Here is an 11,906-nt window from a genome sequence, read left to right on the forward strand (position 1 = left end):
TTCTCCCAGTACATTCCTTTTTCCCCTCTCTCTTTTCTTTCTTTTTGTTTAATTTTATTTTTCAATTAATAAGTATTTATTTTCTCTCTGTCCTAGAATTTCAGTTTAAAAAAAAAGAAAAACAAAAGCTTGTAAAAATTACTCATAGCAAAGTAAAACAAATTCCCACATCATCCATATCTGAAAATGTATGTCTTATTCTGATCTTGAGTCTATCACCTCTCTGTCAGGAGATGGAAATTATTTTGTCCTCTGGACATGGGATGGTCATTGCATTGATCAGACTTAAGTCCTTCCTCATTTATCTTTACGATGATGTTGTTATTGTCCTTTCTTCTTTTAAAAATTATTAAAGCATCATATAACTATTTCCAGATCCTCTATCTTATTTAATGCTTATTCTGCCTTTGATGACATCAGGGATTCTCAGGGGACACATTTCTTCTCCATCTGTTAGAATGTAAGCATTTCATTCTTGTATATTCCCTTCCATAGTGCTCATATGTATTTACCTTTTTGTGTTTCTCTTTGCTCCTAGATCTACATTTTAATATTTCTACTTTCTACTTTGATCTGGAATGCTAGGAAGTCTTCTATTTCATTATGAATCCTTTTTTTTTCCTTGTGGGGATTATGCTCAGTTTTTCTTATTAACTTATTGCCATTTGTAAGCCTATTACTTTTCCTTATAGAATATTATATTCCAACCTGTTCACTTCTTTAAAGTAGTAGCTGCCAAATCTTGGTCCTGACTATGGTACTGTGGTACTTGGAATCTTTCTTTTTGCTGCTAACATTATTTTCTCTTTGACCTGGAAGTTCTGGATTTTTTGCTATGTGATTCCTGGGAGTTTTCATTTGGGGAGTGTTTTTTTTTTTTTAAGAGATGACTGGTAAATGCTTTCTATTTTCACTTTGTCTTTTGGTTGTTTTTTTTTTTTTATAGTTTCAAAAAGCTTTTATTTGTGGCTTTCCTAAAGGCAAAATATCAGAAAACAATCCACTGCAGAGATAACATTTCATAGTAAAGAAATAGTATCTTTATCCCTTCCTTTCCTTAAGTATACATGCTTTCATCTTATTATGAACATTTGGAGCAGTCTAGGTATGTGACTTATTTAAAAGGCACCCATAATTATGGCCCTCCACCATTCTCTACATCACTAGCAGGCCTTGTGCCGCTTCTCTGTAGTCTCAACCACATACCTGTATCATAATTAGAAAGCTCTTCTGCCCAATCTATCAAAATATTTTAAGATTGTATTCTGCTTCCCTTTATCTGCTGGAAAGAGAAGAATCTCTAAGTTTTTCCTGTGGTTAGAACACTCAACATTTTAGAAAAAACCCACTATCTGAAACACCTAAATATTTCAAGTTGTTGGTCATAAACTTAGGGAGGTGAAGCTCAAAATCAGACATATTAAATTGTCTCCTCCCTCAAACAGATAATTAGAAAAAGAGATGATTTGTTTATTAGGTCAGGTAAAGAAGTCCTATTCCTGCAATGCTCCTAAGTAGTCCCTTTCCTAAATGCCAGCCATACTAGGTGGCTGATGATGGAGACAGCAAGAAATCTCACAAGGATTTATAGTCCAAAAGAGTGCCATCCCAGAGATAGCCAGCACAGAGACAAGGGAGTTCAATGACCCAAGTGAAATGCTGGTAAAGGCACAAGGAGAGGAATCACGGGTGACTTTAGGGCCATTTTCATTTAACAAGCCATTAATAGAGCAGCCCAAAGACTCCTGACTTTTATCACCCCAAGATGTTTAAATCAATTACTGCAGGAAGACATGATTGGCAGGCTGGTATCCCTTCTGGCAGAGATCTTCAAGCAGCCCCAGCCAGACCCCAGCATGGACTTGCTGGAGTAACCTATGGCTGAGGGGTGTACCGTAGGTATTTCTTGCCTGAAGGGAGCTCTTTGGTGAAGACGCCTTTAGGAAACAGTTTTCTGGCCTCCTCTTCAGAGATAGTTGAAACAACCATGACACTATCCCCACATTTCCAGTCAACAGGAGTAGCAACCTTCTTGTATGCTGTCAACTGAAGGGAATCAATCACTCTGAGGATGTCATCAAAGTTCCTGCCAGTAGTTGCTGGGTAGAGGATAGACAGCTTCAACTTCTTATCTGGGCCAAAAATAAATACCACACGAGCTGTCAGAGGCATGCCCTGCCCATCCCGTTCATCTGGGTCTAACATGCCCAACTTGACGGCAAGATACCGTTTGTGATCATCAATGATGGGGAAAAGAAGCTTCCCTGTGGCCTCCTCTCCATTGCATGCATTGATATCCTTACTCCAGGAGAAACGGTCTTGGACAGAATCAATAGAAAGGGCAATCATCTTAACATTCCACTTTGTAAATTCTGGGGCCAGCTTTGCAGCACGGCCCAGTTCTATTGTGCACACTGGAGTAAAATCCCGAGGATGGGAGAAGAGAATGCCCCATGAGTCTCCGAGGAAGTCGTGGAAACGGATGCTGCCGATTGTGGTGTCCACCTCGAAGTTGGGGGCCTCGTCTCTGAGCAGCAGACCTCCAGGCATGGTGGCAGCAAGGGGCAGGAGGACGACCCCGCAGCGGCAGAGGAGGAGGAGCCGCAGCCAACGTGGGCGCTCGTTCGTGCCGGGCAGCCGCTCTCCAGGCTGCAGAAAAAGCTGTCTTTTAGTTTTAAAAGGTCTGGGCAGTTTTCATTCATTTATGATTTCTTGAAATATGGTATTTGGGGCATTTTTTTTTTGCCATAGTTTTCAGATTCTTAGAGTTTTAAAAATCTGTTTTCTAGGTCAGTTGTTTTTCATATGAGATAGCTTGTATTTTTTTTTACATTTTTTCCTATTCTTTGGTTTTAAAAAATAATTCTTATCGTTAATTTCTTTTTGGTCCGTTATGATTTTAAAGGCATCTGTTCCTTGGGTAAGGTTTTGTACCTCTTGTTCTAAATTATTGATTCTCTTCCTTATCTCTCATTTCTTTTCTAACTTTTTTCCTCTAATGCTTTCATTTCTTTTATAAGAACATTTTAAAAATTCTTTTAAAAACTCCATTTCTTTGAGGAATTCTAGTTAAATTTGTATCTAAGCTGTGTTCTTTGAAGCGGGGGAACTTTGTTTATAGATGTTGTAGAGTTATTCTCTTTTGCTGGAGATGTATCTGAATCTACCATACTTATTCATTGTCAATATCTTCTTCTGTTTACTATATTTTCCCGTAAACTTACACTTGTTGTAAGGGAAAAGCTCCTTATATTTTGTAGATGTTCCCTTGACTTCTTGATTATTTCCTGGTCTAATGTTATTTTTTTCACCTGTGGTGCAGGAGTTGTGTGAGGGCTGTGCTTTCTACTCTACCACCCTTCCCACTTAGCCAGAATTATAGTTTGATTCAGTTAAGCAAGTTGCCTTAAGAGCTCTCCTCAGCATGCTATATCTCATGAATATGTCAAAATCATACAAGATCACTTGAAAGACATAACAATAGTAATAACTTTGTTCAGTGAGCTTCTAATTGCTAATATCAAATGAAGCATAAAAACTATTTTTACTAAAGGGGTTTAGCATTGTCTTGGAGGAGACAGAGTGAAGGATTCAAATGGTAGAAGAGAGTTTTCATATGGTGAGGTCCTCTCTATTTCCTGTTAATAGATGATGTTATGCTGATTGTACCAACCCTGGAACCCTGCAGAGCCTGCTAAATGAGATCTATAATCACTTAAGAGAATTCAGCCTAACTATCCAATCAGGAAAAAACAAATCAATGAAGAATGCCTATTGTCAGTGATGGCAGTTGGATAGACATCCTGTAGAGTTGGTCTATCAGTATGCATATCTTGGACGACACTGCAAGTAGATAATGAACTGGGCCTAGAATTGAATGAGAGCAGAGTGGGCTGGGTTGCATTTGGGAAATTGCTTTTAATGGCTTCAAAATTATCTCTGAAACAAAGGCCTACCTTTTTTATACCAGTATTCTCTAAGTGATTACAGTGTCACCAATAGAAATAAAGAAGTTAGGAGAAGGGAAGATGATGAGTTCAATTTTGGACATGATGAGTTTAAGGAGCTAATGTAATAGGAATGTAAATTTGAAGATCTTCCCTGCCCCTAGGCTAAAGTGCACCTGGAGCCTGGGGTGGGAGGCTTGTTTTTCAGTAGATACTTCTTGATTGGCCAGTGAGTCAATAAGGTTGTTACATTCTCTGAGCCAGGAGAAGACTATATAAGCCCTGATGTGTAGTTTTGTTTTGGGGCTCACTTCGAGAAGTGTTCTGTGATTTGATCTGGATTCTGGGAAGCCATTGTCCAGAAGCCCCCCCCCCCCCTTTGAAAAACCCAGATGTTGAAACCCAGATGTTGATTTGGTATGGATGTAATGGTTGGACAGTTTGGAAAGCTGTCTACTTGATCTGTTTCTGTCTTGATAATTCTGCCTGTATATTCTGAAGTTCGGGGTGCTGACCTTTTTCCCCTGAACTAGGTGAACGATACATATCTGACTGATTAAAGTAAGCTTGTTAACCCATTTTGAGTTGCTTTCCTTTATCAAAGCAGATCCAAGAACCTGTATTGGCAGCAAACCCTGAGGACGCTTGGGGTGCTTGCTGCTACAAGGTGCTAGCAAGATTTCCAGGCAGAGATATCCATCTAGCAGGCAATTGGAATTATAGGTCTAAAGCTCAGTGTAAAAGATTTGGGTTGAAGATGTAATTTTGGCATCCATTTGCAAAGAGGTAATAGTTGGAGTCATAGAAGCCTTGGTGTGATTACTGAAGGAGAAAGTGGAGAGAAAAGAGTTTTAGGGCACAGGAAAGGCAATGAAAAGATGCATAATTGGTGTGAGAAGGCCTAAATATTACCAACAAGGAACTGTTCAAAAGAAGTTGGTTGTTGTCCTTCCTGCTCAAAGAGGACCAAAATGACATCACTATGTTGGGGTCGAGGTCCAGTGTGTCCAACTGTGTCTGATCAGACCAGCATAAGCTTGAAAGGCTCTACCACAGGTTGGGCACAAATAGTATATATGTACATTCAGAGTAGAGATTTCTCTAAATTTGCTCATTTTGTGTCTCTTTTGAGCTACTACAATTATGCTTTACTCATAGAGCACAGAGCCTTCTTTGATGCAGGCAGATCATGTTGGATAGCTTTGTGCCAGTGTCTCCTGTATTTCACAACTGATTCCAAAGTTCTTCAGAGAGACCTTGAAAATATGCTTGTATGGCTTCTTCTGACCTCTGTGTGAGCACTTGCCTTGTGTCAGTTCTCCACAAAATAGTCTTTTAGGCAAATGTACATCTGGCATTTGAACAGCATGGCCAACCTATCAGAGCTGGGATTTTTGCAGAAGAAGTAGTATACAAAAAATATTATCAGAGAAATTGTTGCTGTCATTTGTTCTCAAAGAGGACCACAGCATCAAGGAAATGATGCCACAACATACAAGTGAATTGCATTTAAGTGAGGCAGGGCTGGGTAAATTCACAAGCCTCGCTTTCTCCTCTGGAACCATCTGGATCCAGTGGCAAGATACAGATCAGGATGACTGGAAATGGTCCTAGATGCAATGGGAGACCTCGGCCTTTTTAAGGTAAGGTCTTTATATCAGGTCTCAGTCTGACTAAGGCAATGCCCAATCAGTGAGAAGCAACCAGCAAAGGAGGCCAGGGCAGAACAACAGATGGAGAATCCATGTGCTCTACCGATACACGTGCAATGTCAAAAAATTTAAAAGAAGGCACTCAGTACATTGGGTAAACCCCATGTGAAGGATATATGGGAGGTCATAAAAAAAGTCACACACAGTGAAAAACCATGAATGAAATGCACTCTGTGCTATTGGAGTGGGTACCCATATCTATGAATTGAATGTTGAAATATGAAATTGTAAGTTACTCAAAGGCAGAGACTGTATTTTATTTTGTCCTTATATCGCCAGCACCTGATATAGTGCCCTTCACATAGAAGGCACTTAATTTAATCAACCTTTGATAAAAGTAAACAGAAAAAGTGATGAATGAGGTATGGATGGAATCATGAATAGACCAATGTGGCTGGAGTAGAAGGAAGGAAAATGCATTCATTAAGTAGCATGTGCCAGACATTGCACTAAGCACCAGACAAATGTTGTCTCATTTGTTCCTCACAACAACTCTATAAGGCAGGTGCTATTGTTATCCACATTTTACAGATGAGGACACTGAAGCAGACAGACGCTGTGGTTTGGGTCATAGAAGTATAAGTGTCTGACCAGAAGATTCCTGAGGAAGAGTAGTGAGAGTCAAGTTTGGATGGGTGGGTAGAGAGAGTGTGGAGAAGTAAACCTAGAATCGCAGAAGTTAGGGATGGAAGGGATCAGGCAGATGACCTCAGAGATCGTCCAATCCAATGCCTCCATTTTATAGAGAAGGAAATAAGGCCTAGAGAGTTGATGACTTGACTAAAACCACACAGATTATTACGTGACAGAGCTGACATTTGAACTCTGTCCTCTAATTCTAAATCCATTCCTCTTTTCTACCCGACCCCACCCTATATAATCTTGCCTCTTCATCTTACCTATAAAGAACCTGAGGCCTGAAAAGATGAAGTAATTTGTCCAAGATCACCTTGATCTAAACTGGGGGCATCAAACTCAGAGAGAAACAGGTGTCACTAAACCATACATAAGAATCCCTGTGTTCTCATATTGACTTAGAAAACTATGTAACATTATTTGTGTTTCACTCCATTTTTATTTATTTCATTAAATATAACACTCCTCTCTACATCTGCTGCTCTGCCTGGTTTCAACTCCATGGAACAAGTTGCCCCTCCCAGGATAAGCTCACCACCTCTGAACTCACCACCATGTTACTGACTCAAGCCCTGATTGACACACTCTCCCTCAGCCTCCTCTCCCCTTTGATTGGAAGGCCCGAGGGTGGAGTATGAAACCCCTCCCAATGCCTCCTTTTGTAGAGGGCAGAGACTGAATTTAGTTCATTCCACTTCACATTTCTTGCTCCTTCTGGTTTTAATTCCATGGAATAAGGAGCCATGTAATGTACCTCCTAGCGCCGCCCCCATTCTTTTCTTTTCTCCTTTTGTATGTTGTCTTCCCCTTTCTCCTTGAGGGCAGGAGTTGTCTTTCTTTATATTAACTGTATCTCCAAGCTCTGCACTGTGCCTGGCACGTAGTAGTAGGTGATTAACAAGTGTTGATTGGGTTGGATTAGGTTCAGGCCCCAGTCTGGAGTGTTGTGGGCTTTGACACCTCTGTCCTAAATCCAAATCTGATTTGTGCATTGCACCAAGCTTTTATACTAAATGAGTCCCTAACAATCTTTGGGGAACTCCAGACACCACCTTCCTTCAACAAAAGCATTTCTTTTGTACCTCTTGATAGCCTAATGGCTTGGGGTCTAATCACCAGAATTAATTGCCTGGTTGTTTTATTAAAGATTTGGTGGGAAAGGAGGAGTAGGAAATAGGGCAGAGACCAGAGGGATTGGTGCTGAGAACTGGCGTGCCTATAGCTGTGTGCAGTGGACTCCACCCTTCCTTCAGGCTGGACCCTGGGCTCTAGTGGAGCAATCACTTTCTGGAGCAGCTCGGGCTGAGTGGGTGTGGAATGGATCCTTTCGGTAAACAAAAAGCCTGGGGAGGCTCCAGGGCTGGAAGGGGGATCCCTGGGGCTTGGCTGGTCCAGCCACCTCCTTTTACCAACCAAGAAAGTGAGGCCCAGCAAGATGCTAAGAGACTTGTCCGAGGTCACTTAGGGAGAAAGCAGCAGAGCTGGAGCTGGAACGCAGGCCTTTTGACCCTTGATCCTGTGGATTTGCCGCAACACCTGCCTCCCTTTCTAAGAGTGTGATTCAAGTTTTCACGCTCCCAAGTGAAATGGAATTGTTCGATTAAATTGTTAAGAGTCTCCCTTGGATTTTACTTCTTGACTGCATGCCTTCAGTGATCTCATCATAATTTTGGCATAGCAATGCCAAAATATCCCAAATTATACTCAGAGCATGAAATTATCTAATTTTCCTTCAGTGAATCTTTAACTCGTCCAGTTTCTGTTATTCTTTATCAAAGAAAAATTTCCTTTCTGCATAGCCCAAGTAAAAGACAATAATATTTCAGTAAGTTTCTGAGACAAATAACATTAAAATGCAAGGAAGTATGGTCTCTCCAGGGGAAAGATTATGGGAATTAGAGGCAAAAGGATTTTAGTCTTAGTTTTGTCATCTGCTAACTTTGGGACATTGAGCAAGGTATTTTAAACTTCACTTTTCTCAGCTATGAAATGGTGACATAAATATTGGCACTACCCATCTCCCAGTATAGTTGTGAGTTTCACATAAGCCCTTTATTGATATGAAATAATATGTTATTGTTATAATTAAAAATTTTGACCCATGCAAAGGTTGTAACCTGGTTTCAAGAGTAAGAGGGAAAAAAAATTCAGAGGTGGAGGTTCCTTACCATTGATGACCCTGTTTTTATGGCGTTGTTTTGCACTCTAGCTAGAAAACTCAGTGGCATAGAATGTTAGGACTGGAAGGTATTAATAGAGATGGATCACTTATTCCAGCCCCTTAGTTTTACAAATAAGGAAACTGAAGCCCAGGGAGATTACTGATATTTGAAATCCCTTTAACAGTGAATAAATATTAACTGAGATTTATATAGCATTTTAAAGTTTACAAAATACTTTCTATAATAAGTGTTGGTTAAGTGAATGCATATTATATTATTTGAGCCTTACAAAAACACTGCAAAGTAGGTGCTATCAATCAACTAACCAATCAACAAGCATTTATTGTCTACTATGTGCCAGACAACGAATATAAAAACAAAGAATAAAACAATCCCTATTCTCAAAGAGCTTATGAGTCTAATAGAAGCATCATTGTCCCCATTATTGTCCCCATTTTACAGATAAGAAAATTGAGGACAGGTTAAATGACTTGCCCAGAGTCAACCAGTTGTTGTCAGAAGCAGGATTTAAACCCAAGTCTTCTTGACTCTTAAATTCAGCACTTTATACACTATGGTGAGCTGTCTTTCAATTTATAGCTAAACAACTTGGGAAGAAGCAAGCATTGATTTGAGTTCACACTGTACATAGCTACTAGTAGTCTCTTTGCTGAGAGAAAATTTTGACAGAGGGGCCTCTGAAAAGGAGGTAGGGAGGGGTATAAGAATTATTGAAAAAGGATGCTGTTCTTGTTTGTCCTTTGTTCTCGGAGAAGAACATGACATCAGGGAGATGATGCTATGACATACAAGTGAATTGGATTGAAGTGAGGGAGGGCTATGCAAGGCCACCAGCCTCAGTTTCTCCTATGGAGCCATCTAGGTCCTGTAGCAAGATATAAATCATGACAACTGGAGATGCCCCTGGATGCAGTGGGAGACCTTGGCCTTTTTAAGCTAGGGTTTTTCCCAGGTTTCTGTTTGTTTGAGGAAACACCCATTCAATGACTAAGGCTAGGTAAGAAATGAGCCAAGGAATGGCTCATTTTACCTAATCCAAAAAAAAAAAAGAATCAGCCTGGGAGCGGAAGACCCTCAAGGTTTCTGGCCAAAACAGAAACAATTATTATTTACATTGACTCTGAGCCATCAGGGCACAAAAAATGACCACCAAGTGGGGCTTGGGCTGGGACCTATTGCTGGCCAATCATGAGAGCCAGAGTGAATTGGATTTAAGGCATCTCTTTAAAAAAGAAATCTAGCTGTAAACCCCAAGATATCTAACTAGGTTTCAACCATCAAAATTTACATTCCTTTGGGCAGAGCTCCCAAAGTTAAGGGTGACTGAGGGAGAAGAATTAGGTCAGGGAAGGGAAGGGATAGGGGAAGGGGAAGAGGAAGAGAAAGGGGAAAGAGAAGGGGAAAAGGAACAGAGGCAGGAAGGGAGGAAGGGAGGAAAGAAGGCAGAAAGGGAGGGAGGAAGGAAGAATTGTGTCATCCAACTGGAACTAGCCATTTGGGTCCTCAGTGGGGCAGCTCAGACTATTCACAGGTTGTTGTTTGTTTGTCCTTTGTTCCAAAGAGGACCATGACATCAAGGAAGTGATGCCATGACTTGTAAGTAAATTGGATTTAAGTGAGGGAGGGCTGTGCAAAGTCACCAGCCTCACTTTCTTTCTCCTCTGGAGCCATGTGGGTCCAGTGGCCAGATATAGATCAGATACAGATCCAGCCTGGAGATGGTTCCTAAAAAAGGGATGTAGAAGGGGGGGGGTTCCTAAAGAGAAATCTCTTCACAGTTTGTGACGTTGTCAAACACAACACCACACTGAAAAATTCAACCACATTGTGCAACTTTTTAAGATTAAGGGATTCGTGATGTTTGTACAGTATCAATGGACCATCTTTTTTCCGAGTCAATTTCTTTCTCTCAAAGCTCTTTTAATCTGTCCTATTTCTGATCCTGAATTTCCACTTTGACTCCTACTGGGCTTTGTGTATTAGGTCACAGAGAAGGCTTTGTTTCTCAGCTTGGTGTAGGCTATACATGGATCAAGATGTGAGCCTGTCCACTAGAAGAAGAGAACCTTTTTGAAATCAGTTTTTAAACCATGTGTTTTAATACTCAGAGCCATCAAAAACAGTATATGCATATATTTGGATTTTTCTATTTGTTGTTATGAATTAGTAACTGATGTTGTCTATTTATTTTTGTTAAGTAGGGAACCTTTCTCTACTTTTGGTTTATTAGGTCTTAAGTTAACTTTCTTCTCCCAAGGAACTCCTGGCTCCAATTGCTTTTTGTATTCAATTTGTCCTTAATGATCACCACTGTGATCATGCTGAGGCTAGCCTTGGCCCTATAGACCTGTGACTTCCAGCATTCAGTTACCCTCCTTGTATCATGCATGACTCAGGCAGATAAGCTGAGACCTTAGTGTTAGGTATACCCTTGAGATGGGGTGGTATCAACCAGATGGATATCATTTGAATCAAATACCTGGGCATGGTATCTGTTATTAAATAAACTTTTCCTGGCATGGATTCAGCTGCTGTGTAATGGCTTCTCTTTCCGATAAGTAGGTGCCCATGCAAAGTACTTATCTGAAGATTCTTATGTTGAATTTGGAAGTTTTATCTCTAAATAACTGGAAAAATCCCAGAAAATGTAAGCATCTGACAGCTTTCCCTGAAGTCTGGAAGAGATATAACTACTTTTTTCTCTTGTGTTTTTGCAAGACATTTGCCTCAGTTAAAGGCCGGAGTAAAAATCACAGAACTTTAATTAGCCCCATGCTAGTAAATCCAGGAGCTTGTCCAGCCTGCATTGAGAACATCAAAGGAGATGAATATGGGAGCGTTCTCCCATTTTGACCCAGATTGAATCCCACATTCAGACCACCCTGTACTCCACTTCACTTAGTACTAATTTATGACCCCAATCATATTACAGTGTCAGTTCATTAACTCTCTCTACATTCTTTTTGATTCAGGGAGCTGGCATCTAGCCCATTTTTTTCTGTGGGATCAATCAGTCAATCAATGAGCTGTGTCGGCACAGCAAGGCACACATGGTATGGACTTAATAAATGTTTGTAAAATTGACTGAGATTAAATGGTTACAACAGGATTGCTCATTTGGAGATGGATGAATCATTTGTCATTGGGATGTTGGGGGTGGGGGTGGGGTTGCCTATCAAACTGTCCAGACTTCCTATTATTAATAGGGTACAAATGAAAAGTCTACAACTACACATGCATCCTCAGGGCCACCCAATGCAAATCTCTTCATGGAGCTTTTATTTGTCCTCGACAGGTGAAGGTAAATGTGTCAGGCCCTGGAAAATGTTATAATTTGGGAAATTTATTTTTGGAGCCCTCACTGCCCTCAATGCTCTCAGTGTTCCTTTCTCTCCTAGTGGGGCTCCTTCCTCTATGCTTCAGGTATA

The 11,906-nt window shown here is 40.5% G+C and overlaps 1 long non-coding RNA gene and 1 pseudogene across 1 annotated transcript; one reads left to right on the forward strand and one right to left on the reverse strand.

Annotated features, from left to right (window-relative positions):
* Positions 1 to 914: 914 nt before the first annotated feature.
* On the reverse strand, positions 915 to 2,611 carry LOC138142591 (peroxiredoxin-6 pseudogene; annotated as a pseudogene).
* Positions 1,427 to 2,010, forward strand: LOC138142593 (uncharacterized). Its single transcript, XR_011163481.1, has 2 exons — positions 1,427 to 1,546; positions 1,839 to 2,010. It is a non-coding gene; the product is annotated as an uncharacterized lncRNA (long non-coding RNA).
* Positions 2,612 to 11,906: the final 9,295 nt, after the last annotated feature.

The sequence above is a fragment of the Petaurus breviceps genome, unplaced genomic scaffold (assembly GCF_028583685.1).
Source record: "Petaurus breviceps papuanus isolate PSGF00001 unplaced genomic scaffold, PetGlider_PUasm1.0 90594, whole genome shotgun sequence".
NCBI lineage: Eukaryota > Metazoa > Chordata > Mammalia > Diprotodontia > Petauridae > Petaurus > Petaurus breviceps.